Source organism: Hesperophylax consimilis, chromosome 3 (genome assembly GCF_061612785.1).
Source record: "Hesperophylax consimilis isolate HC1 chromosome 3, BYU_Hcon_1.0, whole genome shotgun sequence".
Taxonomy (NCBI): domain Eukaryota; kingdom Metazoa; phylum Arthropoda; class Insecta; order Trichoptera; family Limnephilidae; genus Hesperophylax; species Hesperophylax consimilis.
This window is the reverse complement of record NC_142838.1, coordinates 1,020,543-1,047,529: the sequence shown is the minus strand read 5'-3', so window position 1 is coordinate 1,047,529 and position 26,987 is coordinate 1,020,543. Positions and strand designations below refer to the sequence as shown.

General features: G+C 35.5%; 1 protein-coding gene across 1 annotated transcript in view; it reads left to right on the top strand.

The window, feature by feature from the left end:
* LOC149424816 (uncharacterized) overlaps positions 1-26,987 on the top strand; it is a 124,237-nt gene that overhangs the window by 80,245 nt on the left and 17,005 nt on the right. The gene's annotated exons all lie outside the window — the stretch shown is intronic.

Here is a 26,987-nt window from a genome sequence, read left to right as displayed (position 1 = left end):
GATATGTACTTCATAATACCAACTACGAGTACCGATACGACACCGGGTCGCGGAAGACAATGCCGCACCGGGTTTATAATATGGTAACTGTATTACAGCTAGGAGAGTAAGCACCTACTCAGTTCACAATGACAATTGCTACGGAATACGCCAGTTGTGTTGCACATAATATATGGGTAAATGATCCAATAAATTGAGCTCAGAATAGTTTACGGTGCCCACGTTCTCCGTGAGGTTATACGGAGTTATCGAGTTAGCACTTCGCCAGTAATGACTCTAACTATATTCATTTGAACCTGATATTATCCCAATATAGGAAATACGCACCTCCTTGAATAGCACTGTGCGAAATTCATTTTTGGTTATGTATTTGTAATATGGACCATGATGTTTGTATTATGAATTTGTTTCTTTATTGCTTTGAGTGACATAATTTCCCACGACCCTCCCTCCACTTGTCAGAATCACGCGCAGAGGCAATCAATTCGACACAATATGTGCATTTACGACATTAAAGTAATATTTTCTTCATTTTTGTCACGTTTCGAAAAAATTTCATCATTTAAAAAATAACTTCCGAGTCACAGATTACTTTTCCCGAAGCTAATTTTCATATCAATTTTAAAGTTGTCTAATGACTCTTGTAATCAATACGTCTACATAGTACGTACGTTTTAAAGTGTACCGTTAATATATGATGTTATAACTAATCAATCCGAGATTTTACCACTAATTGTCTTTAACCAAATTTAGAGTTTCCAATGAGAAACATCGCATTTTCAATTTGTTTATTTTAACTTTATTCGAAGCGTGTGTCTTTTTTTCGTCGCATTACCAATTATAATAAGAGTAGTGACCGTAAACAAAATATAGCAATGTCTTAATTTTATGTTGGGATTTCTATTATAAGGCACGCATTACAATAAAATAGCTTGTTTTCGAACTGAAATGGGATGTATTTAACATTAATATAAACATCTACAGTATCGCATTTGTGTAGGCGATTATTATAATTGGAATGTTTTATGAAGTTATTGAGATGTTCTGAGTTCAAGAGATGGAAATGATAACGCAATCGATTTGAATCTATGAAAAATCAAACTTGAAGTTCCCGCGTAGGAAGCCCTCGCCTTTTGTGCCATCAAACATAGGTGTGATTATATTTTTTCAACACGTAATAAAGGCATTAACATGTTATTATGTAGGTATATTATTAACTTTTTTCCGTCTATCAATACGATCCTTATACTTATGACGTAAATTCAAATAAAAAATGTACATATTAAAATGCTCATTATTAATTCTTTTTGTCATTTATTTTAACGATGTAGAGGTTTTCTCACAATAAAAACATTCCGCCTTAACAAAGAAATTCGCTTACAATTACCGTGAACTGAGTAATATATCCACCCAGAGATTATTACATAAACCGTTCCTTTGTTGGTTTTGTACCTGAAATGTGTGCTTTTTCTCGTTGTAATTCATATAATTTCCACAAATGAGGTTCGCATTACATCAATTAACATCAAAACCAAATTAAACACGGCGTACGATCTCAGATCTCATTAAAGGCATTCCTAGGGAGAAGTACCTATCCGTAACAGTCAGGAGTATCTCGCAATATCACCCCTGGTTGCCTGCCGCCTAGTAACACATACCTACCTAGCTACCATCGCATCGCATATGTTTGATATAAAAAGCCTTCTCGAAATTCTTGTTGCACGATTCTCTGTGTATCACTGGCGTCATTGGATTGGCGTGCGAAAGCTCGGATTTTCGCAGAGCAGCCGCTTGGGTCAGCCGAGTCAAGGACGAGCTTTTCTCTCTTCTGCTTGTCAAGATCACATCTTCACGTTTTCTTTGTAATCACGATCGCTCTGATCATTGCTATTATTTCCCAATCCTTCTTTAAACTTTTAGTATCGGTTGGCAAGGTAACTAGCCCCTCAGGCTAATTTGTTCGGTTTTGGGAACAAACAGATATTACGCGAAGAGTCAAATTGTTCGCTTTTCGGAACAGTTCATTTGGTCTCTTACCGTCATAATTAATTTCTAAAAGAAAAACACCAAGCTTTATCTTCAAATGTAGCAGTTAACGGAATACTTAAATGTACCCTTCTAACTAACTAACTAACCATCACGCCCTTTCCCCACAGGGGTAGGCAGAGAAGAGGGACCACCAAACAACTCGGTCTTGGCACACACTCCTTGCCTCATTCACATTCATACATGGTATTATACGTACTCATCTATTATTTTGACTCTTGACATGGCCGGACTCAAGTATCTGATTCACTTGATCGTGCCATGTCTTCCTCGGGCGTCCCCGACTTTTTCTACCTTTCACAATTGCGTCATATATTCTCCTTACACTCTTTTCTTTCATACACTCTATATGCCCAAACCATAGAAGCGTCGATTTCTTAATCTTACTTATTACACCTCTACGAAACCAAAGGTTTCTACCTCAAATATATATATTATATGAAACGACATAAAAGTGAGGTGGCAGTAATGTTTATAATAAATTTGTTTCAAATATGTTTTTTATCGTTATCTGTCATTTTTGATCAGTGTTTAGACGAAAAAACGTAAGGTGAGCATTGTTTTGTTTGATTTCTAAATTTTTGTATTTTAAAAATTATATGCTTATAATTTAAGATTTTCACGGCCAAAAGTATTTTTGTTATTTGTTTTAGGGGTGTTATGCCGTGTTGCGCTAACTTCTTCTCTAGCCAACGTTTCGGACAACGTTACAATGTCCATCATCAGGGCAGATGTGCATCACATGCAACCCATTAAGTACGTGGAACGATATTAATTAATAACCATAATTTAATCTTTAGTGTTTATATCGTTTTAGATATATTATATAATGTTTGCGATGTTGGTACATGAATGACCACTAAAATATATAAGGATTTATCTCACTATTGTAATTCTTGTTTATTACAACCGGTATCTATGCCTAGATGTTATTTCAATATCAGGAACATTTCAAAATGCCGGTTAAAATAATCGCTTGCATATATTAAATAACCGTGAAAATATTTAAATTTGAAGACACGTCATAAAAAATAATAATGTAACGTTTATTTATGTATCACGTTAACACCCAATAGCTATGAAATAATATCTATGTTTTATTAATATGACAAGTACCTATATGCGGGTAGGTTCTTTTCCTATATTTGAATTGTTCAACAATAAAGTTTATGTAAACGTGTTGCGCTAACTCCTTCTTTAGCCAACGTTTCGGACAACATTGCAGTGTCCATCATCAGGGCAGATGTGTTATGTTGTCCGAAACGTTGGCTAAAGAAGGAGTTAGCGCAACACGGCATAACACCCCAAAAACAAATAGCAAAAATACTTTTGGCCGTGAAAATCTTAAATCATATTTTATGTAAACGTTTTATCTCACCGTGTGTATCTTGCAATTGCTGCATAAGATATAGAATCTCGGTGACTGGCGAGCGTGGAGAAACCTCGTAGAGGATCGTGAATCCTTTTTATTGAAACGCTCCAAGTCCATAATAAAATTAGCGCCTTAAGCTCGGTCCAGACATGTTCTTTTGTCCGTACCGTACCTCCGTTTCGTACCAGCGTCGCGATCAAGAACGCTAGTTTGGACGCCCGTTCGGTACGGTACGGTGGTACGGCATCTCGATACGGATAGAGGTACGCTCCGATCCATCGCGAGTCGGTTTTTCGGCCCGTTCAAAGGCGATACGGTACGGGTCTGCGCCAGTCTGGACGTGTTCGCGGCGTCTTACATCTTTCTCTGTTTTTGAACAATTCTAACTCCCACCAACGTCGCTTTTTTTGTTTTTTTTTCGTTATATTATTGTGAATAACAATGAAGGACGCGCAAGCAATCGTCAAATTCTCAAACACTTCCGCAGTCGACGACATGGTGGGAGGAAATGGACACGCGATGATCGCAGCGACGTTACGGAGATACGGGCTCTTGATCGCGACGCGGATACGAAACGGAGGTACGGTACGGACAAAAGATGATGCGTCCAGAGTTTTTGGATCGCGACGCTGGTACGAAACGGAGGTACGGTACGGACAAAAGAACATGTCTGGACCCAGCTTTATATCCCGAAGTACTGATTGGGAATCGAGCCACGCCGGTTCAACAAAAAACATGAAGGAATGCTTACCAACCAGTTGTTTGCCCCGAGCGGAGATGTCAGACTACCTCTCTTCGGACAAGGTAATTAAGCCAATTAGTAAAAACGTGGAGGTTAAATCAATTTGAAAGAAACGAGGTAATATCTTTGGAACTTTCTCTCCTACCCCGGGACTGCATTTTGCTTGTGATTCAGGTGAGCTTTCACTGTTACCGGCTCACTGTTCCCAAGTTAGCTGTCAGCGTAATGCCGGTTCTTCCACTTGTACTTTCGATGCGAATACCATGTAAAAAAAATCCATCTATTGACAAGATATAGTATCGCGATTCAAGTATTGCGTTTATTAGAAAAATTCTTCAGCGAACCTGGTTGTTTTCACAAACCCACGCACGGCTCTCAGTACTGGCAGTATGTGCATAGTTATTTTATACTTAATTTGAAACTTATGGGAGATAAGAAAATATTATTTTTTTTTAAATTGACTTTCCAAATATTTTTGAGCAGATACAATCAAGTAAAGCGCTGATATGTCCTATTGAAAGAGCGTATATAAAAAGCTACTACTTTTATTTCTCTTATCCGAATGTGATCATCAATGGATTAGAGCAGATTTATATGCTACCGTTTGTTCTTGACATTATTGAAGTTATTGAAGATGTTTTAATCCGGCGCGGCAGTTTTAATAAATGTAATTTATTTGCACCACCAAATTGTGAAATTTATTTTTTTCCTGAGTAAAGTCTGAAGAAGGTTATTGGTTATTGAATGAATTTATTGTTATTTCCTGTATTTTATATTATTTTGGAATTTTCTTACATCTTTTTGCGGAACTGTATTTTTTTTTTGGATGTTGGCATTTAAAATATAAATATTCAGATAAGAGTATGCCCCAAATGTAGTTCCACGAAATTACTTGTTGTGACGCAACTCTTTTGAATGTAGAAACCGACATTAAAACATAGCCCGAAGGTAAATAATACTGGCCGGCTGTTATTTCTTCCATTTGCATATCAAAGTATAAGAATTGCGCCAACAATTGAGTTTGATACATAGACATATGAATGTTTGATATTATATTGTAACGGTATAAGTAGGCCTGGTTGTAGGGACCTCTCGGTATATTCAAATTGTCTACTCTAAAACATATTGACGTTAATTTCGTGTCCTAATTTATATTTTTAATAACCTCAGCTAGATTATATCGTTGGTAAAATAATCCATAATTATACATAATTATTAAATAAATACCTTTGGTTCTTTTAGGTTGTGACCGAAACCAGCACGACACCGCCAGCCACGAATAAGTTAGAAAACGATCTAAAGCTGGGTCCAGACATGTTCTTTTGTCCGTACCGTACCTCCGTTTCGTATCAGCGTCGCTCACAAGAACGCTAGTTTGGACGCCCGTTCGGTACGGTACGGTGGTACGGCGTCTCGATACGGATAGAGGTACGCTCCGATCCATCGCGAGTCGGTTTTTCGACCCGTTCAAAGGCGATACGGTACGGATCTGCGCCAGTCTGGACGTGTTCGCGGCGTGCGACATCTTTCTCTGTTTTTGAACAATTCTAACTCCCACCAATGTCGCCTTTTTTGTTTTTTTTTTCGTAATATTATTGTGAATAACAATGAAGGACGCGCAAGCAATCGTCAAATTCTCAAACACTTCCGCAGTCGACGCCATGGTGGGAGGAAATGAACACGCGATGATCGCAGCGACGTTACGGAGATACGGGCTCTTGATCGCGACGCGGATACGAAACGGAGGTACGGTACGGACAAAAGATGATGCGTCCAGAGTTTTTGGATCGCGACGCTGATACGAAACGGAGGTACGGTACGGAGAAAAGAACATGTCTGGACCCAGCTTTACAATTAGTGTTTGTTATCTATCCCGTAGCCAACTGGGGGAGTAGTTAGTACCCAAAATTACTATCCTCCTTATATTAGCATAAATACTTGACATTTTAGTATTTTACGTATTTCCTCGCAAATACAAATAATTCAACACTCCTCACACACTAACACTAAATAAGTCTTTAATTCCGATATACACCAGCACAAAACACGATCACAAAATCAAATACACCTATCGTTATCTACTTAACGACTAAATTTGGAATTAACTCCTTAGAATACATTGCACATAAGCTATATAACGCATTACCTAGTAATCTAAAACTTCCGACAACGAACAAAAAAATATTAGCAAAAGCTCTTAAAAGCTATTTCCTCAGCAGTTTTATTAATGACTGACATATTCTTTCTTTGGAACTCCAAAATAACTTCTGCGTTTATTTATTTTTGAATGTATCTATGTTGTATTGTCTTTAATCCAATGTTGTCTTTCCCGAAATGAGTTTTGTAAATTAACTGGGAATAATACATTATAACTTATTATTTTCTAATGTATTATTTTGTAATAAATAAAATAAAATAAAAGTTACCATCAATAATTGACTGAATAATTGGAATTTCTATAGTTTAAAAGCCCATAAGACAGTCGTAAGACCCACTTGGTTACAGACGTTTTGTTTGGCATCTTGGCCTGTCAAGAGTTATTTATATTTTACTTGTATTTAATTTTTACTCGATTGAAGTGTTCAAATTCTCCCATAATAGTTTTCCGTTGAAAAGCTTGCAACAATGTTGTGAACAAAGGCATGCAGTATTGCTTCTCCTGATGATTAATCAACCATCCGAATATTAATCACTTCATGATTAATTGTTATAATGTGCAAACTTATAAATACCTACTTTAACAATACACATTTTGTTTATAATGTAGCAGATAACATCGAATCAATTTCATATTTCAACGCCGCTATTTTCTTATGCCGAATAAAAAATTAAGTCGGTTGATTAGCATCAGTGTATTGTGTACTATATTGCCGTGAAATGATTGTAATGTATGGGCCGGCAGCGGTTTGCATTGTTCTGTGATTAATTGGCCATTTCTCAACCACCGCTCTGCGTTCATTGGTCGTCGGTCACCAGTCCCCATTAACTTCCTGGAATTTCTCCACACCCCTAAAAGACTACTTATTTAAATTCTTTGGACAAACCCCGTTATAGCCCAGCTACACTACTCGCGAAGTTGATCGAAGTTGACCGAATACGATAGTGTGGGCACGAACTTCGCTTCGCTTCGCCCGACTTCCGATTGTTGTGGGTAAATGCGCCCGAGTCAAAGGACTCGAAGCGTCACGGCATAAATAAACCAATCACTGACTGGTTGGACTGATTACTCGCGATGTTGCACGAGTGTGTAGGCAAGCACTTCGAACTTCGGCTAACTTCGTCGAGGACTTCGTCGAAGCGTCGAAGCGAGTAGTGTAGCTGACACTATAGAGTTAATTTCGCACATCGAATTATTATTAGTTTCATAGCACACATTTTCATCAATTTGAATCGGATGTTTTGTGGTACTGCGTCGTGTCTATAAATCTGGTTTTGCGTTTTTTTTACTGGTTTGTTTTGTGTATTGGATTGATTTAGTGACGCGCAAGAGTACTTTTCGTATAAAGGGATAAAAGTGGCAGAAGAAAAAACGTAGTAGGGTGGATGTTACTGAACACATTTTCTTAAAGTATTTTAAGGTACGAATAAATTAGGTTTTCACGTGTTTATATGGTTGGAAGAGGAGTGGAGAGAAGTAATCAATAATATAGGTACGTGTGTATATTATGACGTGCTGTAGTTGGTACATTTCCGTTAGGAAGATAAACGGTCTTAACACTAACATAATATGCAGAAGGGTATGGCAAAAAAACAGACCAGCTAATGTTCACAGAAAGGTTGTTTTAGAAATATAAAACTAAATACCTACTAATACATGCATGGCAAATGTGGTATAAGTGTGAATAGTATAACGTTTCTAAAATAATGAAATTAAGAACAATGCCTCTCATGGGTACATATATTTAGAGAAGAAATTATTGATTATTGAGGGTAAAGGAAATTTTTAACATTATTTCAAGTAGAGACAGATTTATTTTTTTTTATTTTTTATTTATTCAATCATATTGTTATTGGGTTTATAAAAACAGTTTATTTTTAAACAAGTTCTGCTGTGTAATTATTATTATGCGTGACAGCTGTTTCACAGCTGACAGTTTGATAATGCCTTCAGAGGGCGAAACAGCTGTCACGCGTAATAATAATTACACAGCAGAACTTGTTTAAAAATAAACTGTTTTTATAAACCCAATAACAATATTATTGAATGTATAAAAAATAAAAATTAAAATGGAGTTCTACAAATTAAACTTAATTACAATAAATAGAGACAGATTTTTTGATAATAATGCCCATTTCTTGACATATTTCAGTATTTGTTGCTTCTAATTTCTTCTGGTAGTTAAGCATGATAATGTGCAAATGAAATATTTTATTTTGACAGTTAAAAATCTACTTCCCGCGGACGGTTTTCAGTTAAAAATTGTAGTTTCCCTTTAAGATTTGAATTATTTTTTTTTAATGTAAGTATGGATTTTTAAATGAAGGTACTTGAGATTCTTCGAATGAGCGATTCGTTGGGAATCGAGAAGGTTTTTAATATAAGTTTTAGAATTATTCTTTGCACAATACCTTGCTAAAGACGGATATTTATCTATAAAGTTACGTAACTTCTATCTAGGGTGAATCGAAGAATGAAAACCATAGGCTTCACGTCCTTAGTACGCATCCACTTTTTGGAAGTCGAGCGTCAATGTCACGTCACGTGTGCCAACATCATGTTTTAAAAAAGATTAATTTGTTGGGTTTGAAGTCATGCGCAGTGTTATGTACATAAATAATGTAGGTGTGCGTGAACAGTGACCTACTAAAGTCCAAATAAATAAAGTCATGTCTGCGAATGAAGTCATTCCGTGTCGTGTTGCTTTACCGGGAATGCGTCAAACATTATTAGAATTTAAACAATTCATTTGAAGAATTATACAACATAAAGTTCCTGAAAATTTACACACGCTTTAGTGTCTTCAGCATTCTATGAAAAAAATATTATGATTGCTTTTCAATTACAATATACATGCATTATAATTTTTTTTTTTTTAAAAGATACATGATTTACATTACACAATATTGAATATAGTACAGTTATTAATTACATAATAATATATGTATTTGATGTACCCCCATAAATAAGCAGGGCTTGTGTTTTGGGGGTGTTTTTGTTATATTGGTTTATATTTGATATGATTCAGTTCAACTGTTCGGAATACTTTTTAAGGTGGCTTTTGAATTCGTTTATATTTTATTAGATTGGTATCATCTCGCTTTCAATATTCATGCATTATAACTAGATTGGTATCATATCGCTTACAATATACATGCATTATAATTAGATTGGTATCATCTGGCTTACAATATAGATGAATTATAATAAGATTGGTATCATCTCGTTTACAATATACAAGCATTATAATTAGATTGGAATCATCTCGCTTACAATATACATGGATTATAATTACATTGGTATCATCTCGCTTACTTTAAAAAATATTTTCCCTAATAATCTATTTTATAACCTATAAATATCGAATAATATATTTTCATGAATATCTTTGTTTGCATAAAAATAAACATTTAAATACTTGTAGAACGGAATTCTATTATTTATCCTTTCGACAAAAAATAATGAAGTCATCGTCAACGTGCCTCATTGGTGCTAAACAGATATTGGCACCATTTAATTATTTCACTTGTTTTTCGATGAGTTCATACTGGTTGGTATTTAGAGAATATCAATATTATTTGCTACATGTCTCATCAGTTTAATAATAACAAACTGTGCAAGATTCATTATAAAGTAATCATCCCAATATAACTAATAATTATTTTCAACTAGGTTGGTACATACTTATCAGAGTTGAGTTTTTATTTTATACTGTCACATTCTAATCGATTTTTAATTATTGACCTTAAAACTCCTTCATAGAAAATCCACACAGCCCTGATATTTCATTATAAATCTCTACTAGCGTGAAACGACCAGCGAAATGATGCATGCTAGGTAGCAATAAGGACAGAATCAATAAAGCACACTGGCAGCTTTTGGGCTTAGTTCACTAAGAGTACCTAGGTATCTACTTAGCGCTAATCCACTGTACGTTGTACTGTACCGACTGCGTAGTTACTAAGTTGGTATTATTAGTAAGTACTGTCTATCTCTAGAAACAAATTTCCATTATGTCAACACATTATTAATAAAGCTTTTAAGCAGAAAACGTGGGCAGGACTCGGCGTTGATTACACTGTGTCACACTTGTTTAGTACTTTATAATGAATTCTGAACAATGTGTGGGTTTTAATGATGATCATTCGGTGGCATTTCCATTTTAATCAATTGTCCACCGATTTAATTTACTTAAATTGATTTCATCTTTTTGGGGTCTCGGCAGTCTTGCAGTTGACAGGGAAATGTTATTAGAGAGTATTTGAGCCGTGTTGCTCGTTGGCCCCAAATTGGTGTATATAATACGTTGAGTGCCAAAATCAAAGAAAAATGTTATCTTAATTAGTTAATGATTATGAAAGTTAATTTAGGGAGTGTGGAAATCCACTTCGGAGCTCCAAAATGATAGGAAAATGTTATTGGATCAAGGGAAGCAACATGTTAAGACGAGACAATACCCTAAAATAAAGCCAGAATCTTAACGACGTAAGTGAATCAGGCGTGCACAAAAATATGCGACCCGCGGCCCAAGTGTATTGGACAGACCTGCGGTTGCATTTGCCCTATCAAATCTCTAAAATAAAGTGGGAATCTTAACGACAAAAGTGATGAAGTCATGTAAAAACAATATTCGGCGTAACTCTTAATCTTAACGACAAAAGTGATGAAGTCATGTAAAAACAATATTCGGCGTAATAGACGGACCCATGGTCGACTTTGCCTTAGCAGGCCTAGAAAATCGATCTTTCCTTGGGGTTTATTCTAATTATTTATTTATGAACTTATTACTAAAATCACAAATGTTTCTAGAGGGATCTCTCGGGAAGTTACTAATTCATCGTATAGAAAAATAAAAACTGGTGCTTACCGCTAGTTTTATAATTGAAAAAAACGTTTTATAAAATGTTCAAACCATTTAACAAATAATATCTATAATAAATATTGTGAGCGTTAAACAAAACCACGTTATTAGAGTGTTAGGACGGGTTGTTTCACGGAATTTGAACAATTTATCACATTTAATCTATTCATGTTTTAATATTATCTCATTTTTGAACAGTTGCTTCACAAAACTGAAATAGTAACAGAACTTGGATAGAACCTTCACAGAACTTTAAAATCAAGTTTGAAATTTGATGAATTGTTCAAATTCTATGAAACAACCCGTCATTAGGTTAGGAGATTTCTCAGAGTAGTGCACCAGTGAAATAAAATTATTGTGTAAGTATTTAAATAAAATTGTATCTGAGGTGTGGATCTTTATATAAATGTTTTCTGCGAAGAATAGGCGCGCTATAATATGAACAATGCTCAGACTACATTGACAATAATTATTATTCTCAGAATTCGAGAGGAGGTGTTACATAACAATCAATCATTAGTTTCGCACTCAATTATGTCACCAAAATGCTGTAATTATGCCATCAACGTACGCCCCCAACTGATTATTACAGCGAGTAAATTACCTGTCTAATTGCTGTTATTCTGTGATGACAGTAAATCGTCTTACTTCCTCGTAAATAACCTTGTGGTTTGATTCTGTTATCACACTGTTGGATCTTCTATTGTCCTATGTGATGAAAAGCTAGCGGAGGTATAATTGCTAACCAATTTATTGGTTAGTATATCAGGTATATGCATTGACGTCACAGACTATGTGTACCTATATACCTTATTTCACCCTGCAGACACCAAGCAACAGTCTACCGAAAGTAAACAACTAATCGTAGTTGTCTGAATATGTGGGGTTGCCAAAAGCAGGTTACTTGTTTTTGAGTAAACGCAATTTTAAAGTTTGATTTGACCTTGGATTTAAGTCTAAAATCATGTACTTTTGCCTGTCAACGATTCGACCAAAATCTCACATTGTTGTTGTAAGTGACTTTACCAAGTTTTTTGCTGAAACGATTCATGGAATTTTGATTCGTCGTTGAACCATTTAAGATACTTATAATCCTTTTACTGTATAACTAAGTGATTTATTATAAAATATTATAAAGATTTTATGATTTTGTGCATTGAATGTCTAACTTTTATTAGTGGTCTTACGATATTTTCTTATCCAATAATGATGAAAAATGGAGTTACTAGACTTTTTCACAAAAATGAAAAGCTATAAACTCAGTTTATGGAAATAGGAGGGGCCCCAAATTTATTTCAGACATAGATTTAAATGATATATTGAAACAATTTTGAACTTTGTTCCACTTATTATATATTTTTTTAGTTTAAAACTATTAAACTTGTATAATTATTCCTTAAAATGGTTAATATTCGTGCAAATTGGTATAAAATTATTTTCTTAAAATTTTGTGGATTTACCCATCGTCGTGTCATGTCGTGTTAAAATCATCGCTAACTCTAAATTTCCAAAATGTGGAGTGTCCAGCTTCTGTCAGTAACCCCACGACCAGTAGTACTTAATAGATATAATTTAATATAGTTTAGACATTTCAAAAGCTTACGTTAAGTTGTTTTTATAAAATCGTCCAATATGTCAATTCCGGTTAAACAATCAACTTCACTTCAATTGTAACATAGGGTAACATAAAACTCCCAAGAACTTTGGCCAAAACCTATCATCTTTCAATAGATTTCTTGGAAATTTGATTGTAGGTGAGTTTTGAATAGTATAAAATAATTTATGAAGGTAAATATTTACCGAAAAACTTTTTTTCTTGGATAAAATTGAAAAAGAGATACTAGAGTCCCACGCAGTGCGCACGCGGGTGAATCTCACGGGGTATTATAAAGTTGGGCACAGCTTTGCCTCCCACGCGCCGACTGCCGCTAGCTGCTACCTGCTAAGCCGGGCTTTCTGCTTCCTCCGGAAATTTTATGCTTAATACTCCCAATGTTCAAAACATTTATGTTAAAGAGATTTCGGTGTTTAGCTTATATTATATTATACAAGGGGACTTACGTGACACCAAAACTTAACGCAGTTATAATAATTATTATTTTGTTTTCATGATTCAATTAATGAACCTATTGCAAAATTTTTATAAAATTCATCAATCAATGTTTGGACTCTTGAGTCAAATTTTCGGTCACAAAACATTTGTTTTGCGTTTCGATATTACTAGGATCGGGCCGATACAATTTGTTTTGCCTGTCGATATTACAAGGATCTTGCCGATACAATTTTTTTTTCGTGTAGATATTACTAGGATCGTTCCGATACAATTTATTTTGCCTGTCGATATGAGAAGGTACGTGCCAATACAATTTGAATACGATGGCATATCTCTATGGATAAGTGGAAATTCTTAAATAACCTCAATCCTTGCCATATAATTTAAAAATTTTCGCAGATTTATTTGTACCTACTTCATTTCTTCGTAGTGATTATGATTGTATTCTTTCATCTCAATCTGGGGTTAAATCTATTTCATGTGGTAATGATCACTACACATAATATTATGGGAATTATGGAAAAATAAATGGGGTATTTTCGCAAACTATAAATGCCATTAAAAATGTACGTAAATTTTATGGATATATTTTTCAATTCTGTTTATCGTTTTAAAAAGGGATATCTTCATACATACGTCCATGTTGATTTTAAAAACCTCACATTCCTAAACGGTTCGAACTGGCTATAACGTCATTGGAGCTATTGACTGGTAAGACGGTTGTCACCGGCATTGGCCGGCATGACGTCAACAACGCCATATTCATGAACATGTAGTTTCAAATAAAAAAATAACAAATTTTAAATCGTTGTAGAAAATGAATTCGTCATCATAAAATAAAATAAAAATGCCACCACTATCTATTTTTTTTCTAAAAATTTTTCGTCATTAAAAATAACCAGTTATAATATATTCACGTATAATATGTCTACAATACTAATAATTTTGGATTTAGATTTTACATTCCATAATTTTATATTAACTTAAACTTTATTTCTTTGATGTGTCAGTTAATTTATTCATCGCATCATACTTTTAGTAATAATTATTTAGACACGTGTGGGATTTACATTTTTACACAATGTGATGTGGCCACACGTGGTCGTGTAGGTACCTACTGTCGTGCCCCAATAACTCTTCTAAACATGGTCCCCCCAGGCCGTGAACCAAAACTGAGAGTTGCTTAATCTCATTCTCATTCTCAAGTGCAAGTCAAGGCGCCTGATGCAATTGCACGGCATTACCACCAACCGCATTATTATTTAAAAAAAACACATAATTGTTAGTAAAACGCGGCACGAAGCTGACAATAATAATGATAATAGTGAATTGTTTAGTGTTTGCTTTATAAAGATTTTCTTCATTTTTCAAGGCGCCTTTATCTCATGGTCTTGGTGAGTGCATTCAACCATGATATGTTTTTATGAAAACCTAAAGATTGGCCTTTACAATTTAAAATAAATCTTAAGCTCTTTAATAAGCTGCTTTTTGGTTCAGTATGTATCTACTGTTAGTGGTCGATTAAACGTCAAGTGTCATTACCTACATTTTTTTTCAATGCTGCCAATTCATAAATTAATTAATCATCGCAAGTAAATTAATACTTCCTCCAGCCTACAACTTATTTATTCCTGTCTGCGTACATATTAGTTATAAAGGGTGTATAAAATCAGAATTTACCGAACAGACTTTAATCAGCGATTCCTGAGCTGATTTGGGGTAAAAAAATTGATCACGCCGCTAAACTTCGCAACGGATCACGTGCCACACATGCTACGTCTCGTCTGTACTACTACTGAAACAAGACGGAGTGCGTACCACGTGATGCCCTAAGTTATACATACCCAGTGGCTAATCGTGATAGAAATATATATAAAAAACTTATTCGAAGTATGATACAGTTAAAAGTGACCGAGGGGAATAGGGTCCCATTAGCTCAGTTGGTAGAGCACTGTCACGGAAAGACAAGGGTCCTGGGTTCGAGTCCCAGATGTGACCGTTTCCTTTTCTGATTTTTCTGTTTCAGATTTTCGTTTAGAAATCACTAATATTGTCTTCAATATTTAAATATTACAATTTGAGGTTTTACTCAATAAAGTTATTCCGAAAAATAAATATATATAAATTGTTTTTTAATTGAAAAAAATGTCACCAGTTATAAAAACGACATTCATTTGTTTTACTCCAAATAAGCAAAGGAATCGCTTCTTTAAGTGTGTCGTGTACGTGTACGTGTAAAAAAACCAGTGTAGTTTACCTATTACCTTCGGATTCTGCCTATCAATTTCTGTTCTGACTCAATACATTTTTGCGGTTCCTTTAATAATCTCCTTTTCAGATTCCTCAGATAATTCACTACATCGAGTGATGTATGGTTTGATTAAATATGCCAACTGCCACGCATTTAATGAATATTGAATTTAATTCACCGACCGGTCGGGGGCTGAGTTGACATCGCGTAGTCATCCCAGGCATAGTGTGTTCAATTCCTCTGTTGGCTATGTCCTCCATCATAACACAAGGGACATTTTCTGCTTTCTGTGGTATTACTATATTTATTACTATATTTCTATACCAAGTAGGAGATTTTTAAATATAGTCATGTTATTCGTAACCCGGGAATGTTTGTCTTTCTTTAAAATATATATATATTTTTTTTTTCTAAAAGCACACAGAATATCCGCCCACCAGACGGAGCGTATTGTAAATATCACATCGCATCTGTTATTTTGCACTTGTTATACGGACACAGTACGGACGTAGTTTAACGCATGTGATCATTTCTAGGTGGTAATTTATAGTAGGCTTGTTTGTTTTCCCAAATAAACACTGGCTACTTTGTGAGCTCCTTTATTATGGACACAGCTCAATGTTTGTTTTGCCTTTTTTAGAATTGATATCATGTTCTTTGTTGTTTCATCAACGGATGATATTACGTTACGATAAATAATACGCACGTAATTTCATATTTTACAGGGAAATTTGAACTCTTCGTAGCGATCTAATGCTGGAATAATATTGTGTAAACTGAACTTAAAAATAACCGCGAAACTCTCGTCATGCATTAACTCGGCGCGATTTAACTCTATTTAATTTGATTTGATAATCATTATTGGCTTGAAATGTTTGTTTAGTGTTTTTGATTTATCGCACGACTTCGATATTGTGACAACATTAATTTCGTTTGGTGATCTTATAGAAGTAAAGATCATTTGTCATTGGTATTATTGTCAGGCCACAGCTCGGGTTATGGATGATGTCCGCGGAGCTATCGGACAAAGCATCAAACAAATTGGCAGGTCGTTCGTCTTTACTGACATCGAGGCACGTCCGCCATTTGCAACACTTTAATACAATGCACGTAATGCGATCAGATCGCTTTAAAATTTAATGCACAATATTTTCACGAAATTTAAATTTATCTTGTTTACCGAATAAAGTAGTTATTTGACGAAATAATTAATTTGCTCCGCAATATATTTCAAAAGTCCCCCTTTTCAATCCATTTTCCAAGGAACAATGTTCACGAGGCTACCTCGGGAAATTGTTCAAGATACCCCTCGGGCGGCTGGTTCGTAACATTAATAAATTCATTAAATCTTTAAAATGATCGAAGGTATTCATTCAGGCCATTTCTTCTGACTTAAATCAATGCTGTGGTTGTATGTTGGTTCAGGTATGTCCCCCTTTCATCTCTTCGCCGAATTAATTAGTTACAAACTCGAATAATATTTTGTTAATTCTCCTTCGTTTCCAGTTTGAAGCATCCGTCCATTAAGAACTATTAACGCGTCTCTTCGATAAATCAGCTGCAACTATCGTCTCGTATTCCTTTAATGCGTTTTATCCTCCGTGGATCGCGGTTGGTATTCCTTTGTTGGGTCAGAAGGCAGAAGGCGAGTTGATGTGATATATAACCGCCCGCCACTATAGCCTGTAGCCCGTAGCCCAGTCGGGCGAGAGAAGTGTCAAACCTTATTAAATCTAATCCGACAGTGGACTGGTCCCGGTTTATATTATCTCGGATCAGAACCTCCGCATTCAGGATTCCGTCACTCTATTCTGGTATTTCATATTAGGCGGCTTTACAACAAACTTTACTGCTATAAACTAGGCCGAAAGTAAAAACTTCAACTACAATTTTTCCCGATTACCAAACAAATTTGATCATTTGATTATCGTTTTGTCCACTAAATTTTATTGATTTTTATCGCAGCATATTCAGGTACCTAGTTTGAATTTCCACTTAAAGGAATCCTTGGTGTTTGATTTGTAACGTGTAGGTACTTACACAAGAAGACGTGTAGTTATTCTTAGAATTGATCTATTGCTTAATAAGTCACATAATACTATTCGAAAAAATGTTGGCGATGACACGGTGCTCCAAAAATCCGAAAGTAAAATACCAAAGTCGTGACCGGTTCCGCCCATAGATGGTAATATAATGATGGGTGGTTATCCAGCAAATAAGTCATCATCTATGTACAAAAAATATGCAATATCAATGGCATTTTCGTTGTATCGGGCAGATCATTCACTCAAATCATTATTTAGTTCAAATTATTGAAAAAATTGTCAGATCATTTTCATGTTGCGGGTATGGGTACCGCCGCTCCGGGAATCATTTATTGGATAACCAACACCTCTGCCATGGGTCACCCCAAATGGTTCGCTACGTTCGGTAACTTAGCAGGGGTGCCCGGTTCATGGGGGTGAGGTTTATCCGGGTCTGGGCGATCAATGTGTCTGTCCACCAACTGCATGGCAGACCGGATCGGGAGGGATTGGTCGAGGGAGACCTATTAACCTCCCCAATATCCTCCTCCTAAAAGATGTGTTTTTTCTCAGAATCCGAGGCTTGAGCTTACTTAAACGTGGTCAGAACGCAGTAAATGATACTGACCAAAGCTTAGTGTGATTTATCTTCTCGAGTTCATAAATAATTATACATTATAATGGTTGTCTTTATTGGCATTCATAATGTTACAAAGGCTTATACTTAGTTAAAATACGTTGAAACACTTCTACATTATTTTATTGTTTCGTGGAAGTTAGCTTTGTTTGCATAGTAAAATGATTCGAGAAACGCCCACAAAATTATTACGCCATGGCGAGTAAACTTTTACATGCAGGTACTAATGCTGATTCCTCGTTCAAATATAGAAGATAACATCATTGACATGTAAAACGTACTAATGACTGTTATATTATATACTAACCAGGAAGTCAAAGAAAGAGTTTAAAATCTTTTCAAACGCTGTTAATATTTGAAGAAAAACTTAACGCAATAGAGGATAATAATATCCTTGTATTATACAACCTCTACACGATGTACTGTTGCAACCCCGCTGCATACAAATAACATCTAAACTGAAGACAAACAAGTCGGATTCAGATTAATTCAGTAAACATAGCGCATTATGTACACGCATGTGTAATCTCTCTCATTACGATGATAACTGCGTTAGAAAGGTTATCATTATTCTTATATTCCTTCTCTTGTACTTAGATACACGGGGTTGATGGCCTTTGAAAAAGACACCTCTCGTTTAGTTTCTATACAATAGTCTTCTATATATATCCCTGACCTGAGAATGGTTGTGTTCCGATAACAAACTTGTTCGGTCTATTTCTCAAACGAACCGCTTTATTATATTTCATAGTCTGTCCTTACTTGCGGGTACTTTTGTTTCCAGTAAGGAAAATGTATGTTTTGCAGTCCTGTATTATTCTCAATTTAGTTGTTGTACGAAATACAAAATTACAATTACTCTTTCTTGATTCCGAATACGTGCAGTGTGTAGCTACATAAAAAGTAACACTGATCGTACAATAATGATTTATACGTACCCTCATCCTAATAATAATATAAATAAATAAAAAGTGAAGACACGGTCTTAACATTTCCCTGACACAATAATTGGTCACAAATTATACGTGCGGTGCAGGTAGTGAAGTTATTGTAGTACCTCTCCTGTATCTTCTATTAGATTACGTAACTCGGTAGTGAATCAAGTTCTCGTGTGTTTGTTTGCTTTCTTTGCTGTGGAGCATTCTTTGTGAGTTCTACCCATACAATACAATATCCGCAGACAAAAGATTCTGAACATTCCAAAACAGTCACGACTCGGTATCCTAAGCTTTATTGTGTATCCAACAAAACCACATCGTCCTTACAGGAGGTGATTTTTTCGATTGAAGCCCGCATTGAATCTACCGTACGGGCGTACAGTAACTAACTTCACGCTGCAAATTAATGGTTTCTTGTGAGATGCAGTGGGTATGTTACAAGAGAAGTGACGCTGTTGATGTTAGGACCATGCGAATGTATTGTTTTCTCGTCTCGGTGGAAGTAACAGATGTGTAGAACAATATGTTTTCAAATTAATAAATTATTGCAGATAAAAATTATATCATAAAAATATTACACAAAAAATATCTAAATATGCGTCCAAGTAAAAGAATAAAGCAAATACAGTACCAAATACAAGCCCAATGTGGGCCTATATTTCCATACAAACCTGAGTTTCACCATGATTGCGAAATTCATATGAGAAGGCGTTATACGAGCACAATTTCAGGCAAGTATAAGAGAGGCAGGCCGCGTGGTAAATGGTCTAGAACCAAAATATACTGAGGCAGTATCACATTTGTGTTCATTCAAATATATATGGGAGGCATCTCTAGTTTTCCTAATTGTATGGTACGAGTATATTATTTCACAGAGAAAATACTTTTTGATGAGTATATTGCGAAAAATGAAAAAAAAATGAGAACATGAATCACATATACATGGCATTCAAATAAATTTACGTACCATCTGTGTGCTTAGGAAATTTATGTGGGTGTTTTTTTTTTATTACATATTATTGCTACTGGTTATTCGATTGAATTCTTGGTTTAAATATGCCAGGTGTCTTATTGTAAGTTGATTCCAAATGTTATTTAAGAGGGTAGATGATTAGTGTATTTACTTAAGTCATTGTTTTTTTGCTCTTGTATGTCAAAATGAATAACTGGTTTACTATTCGTGTTAGGTTGAGTATTGAACTATTTGTAATATGCGGTTGTGATTTGTGATATTTTGTCTGAATCTATAGAGCAAATTTTTGTCGCCTGTGAATAGTCGTAATATGTCGTCTGTGTCTAAAGCTTGTAGGCTGTAGGTATTGAGTAGGTAGGTGGTTGAGTGGGCATAGCGCTTGGGTCTCACCCGAGCGTCGCGTGTTCGATTCCTCGGCTGGCTAAGTCCTCCATCACAACACAAGCAACATTTTCGGCTTTCTGTGGTGGTAGTAGGAGATTTTCAAACATTGTTGGGTTATTCGTAACCCGGGAATGTTTGTCTTTCTTTAAAAAAAAAATATATATATATATATATAATTATAGATGTATCTTGGACAGATAATACTTACTTTGGATCACTTGTACACGGAGAAAATTAGATTTCAGGCCGTTTCCCATTAAACTTTGGTGTTCATTCACCTGCAAGATGCATTAATAATATATAATGACGAAATGCAAAAAATATTATGATTTTTATGAACAAGCGTTACGACATCGCGATAATACATTCCTCTTTTACTAAAAGCTTAATAGGAAACACATCAATTCATTCTTAAGGGCCTGCAGTCCCGTTGTTAACCGAATTACGAATAATTTGAAGAGATTCTTACTAAATAAAGTTTAATAAAGATATAGAAATAATAAGAATGGAGATACTCGTTTGTTAAAGCAAGAAGCAGTTACGCGTACAACACAATTACATGGGTAAAAACATGTTATCTACGGTTTTTATGAACACCCTGGCAGCCTAGTAACAAAATAATAAGATATTTCCTTTGAAGGTTTTCAAAGCTCATCGTTTTAGAAGCATGCACGAGTGAAAGGAAGAACTTAACTGTTGAATGAAAGTGATGAATCGTACCCCTTTAGAATAAGATATGAACTACCGCCCATTTAGGTGACCGGTATTTTGTTCACGGCCAGATTTATGAAATCCATTCACAGGAGCGACGCATTCCTCCACGCATTCGGGGACATGGACATGTAGACAATTAGTCTGGTACATACGCTGTATAGGTAACTCCTTCCATTTTTAATAACCCCATATTATTCAAAAACTCCAACCACTTTACATAAATTTTACCTATCATACTTTGATCGTATATTTGTTGCTCTGCATAAAATTCTTCGATGTTTAATTCTCACGTCATGAAATTTTCTCGGTAGAACCTACTTTTTAAATTTATGATAGTACGATTATGAGTATGACGAGTACTTTTTTAACCATTTAAAATGAATTCTTCACTACTTCTCATTAGATATTATTACAGATTTTGTGGGCAATGCAATGGAATTGAAGTCCATATATTTACAAGTTTTGTTCGTCCGTTTTTTTAATCTCTTGCCAATCTGTTCTTGTCCCAATCTGTTCTTGGTTCGATAGTCCATCTCGGCAACCCGCCGCGGCTTGTCTTACATGATTATTTGTCGTGCTCTTTAAACCTTAGCCCGAGGCATGCTAATCGGTCGAGAACCTGTTATTACCGACACAAGGGCCAGGATCGCGGCCTTGCGGTACACCGCTGCGAAGGGAAATATTCTGTATTTGTGGAACGCAACCGACCAACCATCTAACAGGTATCAAGGAATGCGCATACACAGTTTTTTTAAATAAATTCTTAAACACAACAAAAAACATTTATCATAGCCATGTTTTTTGGTAGGGTCATATGACTTCAATAGGGGACAATATGATAGCGGTTTTATAGTGACATCGTATAACTTTAAGAGTTTAAAAAGGTCGGAATTCCTAAAGTTAATAGTGATCCATGATACGTTCGAATTAAATTAAGACATTTACATATTCCCGCTTTAAAAACATATCATCTTCTGTCAACTTTCAGTTGGTAAAACAAGGCCCTTAACATTGTTTGTGATTGTCGTAATACTATTTCTTCCACCTAGCCCCTTTTCATCAGTCCCTATTGTACCTAATTATCACTAGTATTAAACCTAATTATCACTTACCCGGAAACCGGCAACATATAAACTTAGCCAGTTGCAGATATTCCCTTGTCCACTGGGATAATAATCTTGACTTTCAGCATTCCTAACGCAGTTTTTTGCAAACACACCTAAACATCCCGAGAATGTCTACACATTTACTTCTCCGCCACAGGAATGTTTGACCAGAAGTATTCAACGTACGACTTCCGGTCAAATACATATCTACACTTTTGTGACGACAAGAGTAGATAATCCTTTTGATATTCTATTGAAATCTTATAGAACCTAAACATTTACAATTTAAAAACTACCTTTTTGAATACCTACCAATGTGCTTCATGTGCATCTAGTAACAGAGTGAAAATAGTTAGTTATAGGCATTTGCAAAAGACTTCACCGTGGTTAGATTTTTTCAAAGCATGGTAAAAGTTATGCAAATTTCAATAACTGTACTTCGACTGATGTATTGTTTTAACCCTTATGGTGCTGCCACACGCAAAGCTCACATCAAAAGTTAATGTACAGCGCATCATCTTTTCTACCGACACACGACGCTATCAAATATTTCTTCCTATGGTAGGAGAGGGGGTCAGTTGAATTCGAGAGCGGCCGAGGAACATAATTTCATCTGTCAAAGTGACAACTTTACTTACTGACAGCTTGAGCACGTTTTCGAAATGGATGATACTTGTCGCCTATTGCTGGATCTGTTGGACAGCTCATCCTCAGATGATGATGCCGCCAACTATATAATTATAAATGCTATTTATAAACGATTTTAAACAATCTGCGCGTAAATAGCGCATTTTCACATAACCTGACATAACCTCTCCGTCGAATCAGGAAATTCGCAGTTCGCACGCCGATCGACGAAAGCGACATATAATAAATTATTGTAAAATAAGCTCAAATTCGTCCAAGCCGTCCAACTTTTATCAAAAAACCGAATGATATTACCATATAAACATACTGAGATTAAAAATATGATTAATTTTGAAAGGGCGAAAATTTGTTTACTTCAAATTCAAATATTGATTATATTTATATTTTAAATATATGTTAATTTAAGTATGTTTGCCAAATAAAGTTTTTTTTTATGTTTCTAAATTTACTAGCACACGTGACGATATGCGCTAACATAATAAATAAGAAATGCATTATTAGGCTGCTTATGTCATGGCTGTCAAAGGGAACACGGAACTTAGTTGGTAGCTCCGTAATTAAAATGACCCCCTCTCCTTTTTACGGCGGAGAGGGGGACGCATAACTTTTCAAATATCGCGTCGGGAGCGGTTACGTAAAATAAATTCGGTTAGCGAAGTTCAGAACCACACTTATAGCGCGTTATCTTTTTACGTGTGTCGGGTCTGTATGGGATTGTATGGCGAGCGCTATTGTGCTTTATATTATCTGTTGATGTGAGCTTTGCGTGTGGCAGCAGCTTTAGAAACAAAAAGTAAGATATATCTCCCAGCCTGACACGGACTCATGTGATAATAGACATTTTGTATTACGGTGAGGCATATAATATACATTTAGAAGTTTGCCACGCTCCCGAATAAATTAAAATATTCTATGAAACGACATTTAGCATTTGAAAAATATTTGTTTCAGTAAATTTTTGAATAATTTTTTTTTTCCAAAAGAAAAGTAAAATGACAATAGCTTTTATAATACCTTTGTCCGATGAAATGTTTTTTTTCGTGTAAAGTGATAATTGCAGTAAACGACTTTAAAAAGTTTATTTTAATTGCATATATGTGTGGATTTGTAATGCTAAAATCTGAAGGACTCTTTGATCTGCTTTCAATAATACTATTTTAAAATATGTTCAAAAACATCGAATTTTGAATCTGGAATCGAATGTATTGGAAAAATATTTCCCGAGCAATCTTGACAGAAATACATGCAAAATATAGAGGCTCTAGGGGTCTTACCAAATTGAAATATCTCAGCTTGCAATATATATATTTTATTTATATGTAAGTTTCTTGCGATAATATAATATTGTGTTTAATTGTATGCGTACAATAATGAGGCAAATTATTCACAAACAGAACAGTGTCGAGGAATTCTGAATAACCATTATGTTTTAACTGGGACTTCTAAAACTGGTTGTCGGTCATCAATATTGTAATACGTTTTCATGCTTCATTTATTCGGTATCCAAGGATTGTTGATCGACCTTGCTACTGCATTCCTTTGGGTCTATTGCCATTAAATTTGCTACTCGTTCTACGTCTCTCCCCAGCGCCAGCGTTCAGCGGCCAGCAAGCAGATCCTAGCGCGCGCCCTGGAGCGATTGATTCATTCTTACCGAGAATCTGCGGGACCTACCTTCATCACGTTTCTGGGAATAATCCTCGCTTTTTAATATGCCTAAGTATATGCTGTCTTTTAAGGATCGATCTTGAGCACCTATCGTGGTTTCATTAGTATGTGTAATTTAGTTTGATTTGCAAAAAACTGCGGATTTCCTCTAATATTTTCCATAGCTTTTATGGCCATTTCTGAAGTACTGGATTTCTTTAAACTCGTATATGTATTCAGCACGTTGAAGTCGTGCCAGGTTGGTAGAATAATGCGATTATCTTATGATATTCCCACGGCGCGATGGCATGGGGAATTTTCGGACAAAACTAAACGCATCTTATCACACTGTTGCGTTTTGTTCCCATGTCTACAGTCGTGTATATGTCCATAATTAATCAACCATGTTTGTTTCGCTCCTTTGAACTTTGAAAAGTGCCTCAGAGAATGGAGCTATAGTATAAGATGGTGAAATGACGTATCTATATTGTATTATCAACATTTTTTATTCGGCCATTCATTCAGGTTGTCGTATGTATGGTATACGACCATGTTCTTCGTTTTTATGGAGCCACGAGTTCTTGTTTTCATGGCAACTTTAGGAGCAAAAAATATTATATTTTTATAAATTATTCACGGCCTTAGTAGTAAATGATCTCTCTGATGTTAATATGACCACAATAGTACAAAATATGAAAACGTTGATGGAAGTCCATGATTTTTTCGCGGTTAGAATATTGAATCAAAACCAAGCTGGTTTGACTTTTTTGAATCGTTTGAATCGTTTCCTATTAGAACTTTGGCTACTCGAATTTTCTGCTTTTAATTGAGCTGACAAATAAATAAGTGTAACATTTGATAATATTATTTTGTTATGACTAATATGATATATTCGATAGCGCAGCGGGAGCATGGAGTCAGGAGTGTACCTATACGAGTATGTAATGACTTGCCAGAAAGGTGTTATGCAAGACCCCATAATATATGATAGTAATTACGCGAGGTATTCGGACGATACGGTATATGGCGAGTGAGCTGGCGCGGCGACCCAAATACTCATTAAATTGAAATTACCGCAAGGCCGTACCGCGTTGGCCGGATTTATGATGGTTTTGTCGGCCACAGTCATTTTCGAACAGATTATTGAACCTTTTGTTTATTATTGTGGAGTGTCGCTGAATATTTGTTTTCTATAAATTCTACTTAAACTTTCTATGATGAATGGATTGGTGTGGAATTTAATAAGGACAAAAAGCTGGACGCTGCCATGTCTGAACAGTGAACCAACCAGTAGACTAGGGAAATTAATGTGTATTTTGAGCTAACATTGCACATCCGTGTTGACACTTTTGTGTGTTTTTCTCATCCCATTTATTACCATAAAGCACAGACATAAGAATATATAGACTAGAAATTAAAGGTGAGGAGTAAAATCAACTGTTGAAGAACGAAGGGGGTAAAGCTGACTGTGATTCGTCAATAAATCAATCTGACAGTATGTAGGCATCTCGCATTATAATATCACCATTTAGTTCTTAAAAGTAAAATCTGCTTTTGAATGAATAGACATTTTTACATGGGAGCGCAAATTACTCGCCACGTTATGAACAAATTTCGAAGTCCAAATTCGGCAAAAAAAATTTCTTCTATTTTCAGAGTCGAATATTTTGTTTACGTATTTAGTTAAGACACTTTTATAAGTGTTCATAATTTACTTCCCAGTAACAACGATGCGCACACTTGAGAATCGCTACATTCGACCAGATGTATCTCGATGTGATAGTATATGTTTCTACAACTGATTCATATTATACGATGTGAATAAGCTTAAAATGATGCTTATGTGGAATATAATACGACAATTGGGTTTATTCTCGTTTTCACATCTATTTTTACAAGTTTTCATATCACAAGCCACTATTTTGCCGTGTTATTTCATAAAATGCCTCGACCATAGCTCGACGCTAGTTCGAACAAGAATGATGACGTCACATTCTCAAGATTCACGGGAAGCCATACGCGAGCCCAGCCGGCTCCAATGGAACCGGTATGGGGAGTGGGGAATAATACGCTTTTAATCACTTAGGGCAGGTCTACTAATATTCATATGTCTATGCCATAAAGCTATTATAATAAATCTATCTAAAACATTATCACTTCGTTCTCCACGCTGACTTCTCAAATCTCCTTTAAATATCCCATCTTCATTTTCACTGTATCTGTCTCTGTCTGTATTACATTATGAACAAACCTTGTCTTATTTTACCCGATCAACCTGCAGCAGGCGTCATTTGTGGTATATTGAAGCCTAGATTCTACATTGGTTAGTCTCCCCTGACAAAGCGTATGCGTTTGTTTCCCCCAGTTTTGTTATGGGCAAACATATGTACGTTTTGCCTTTATAACTTTCCAAACATTTCGTTCTGGTTCTAA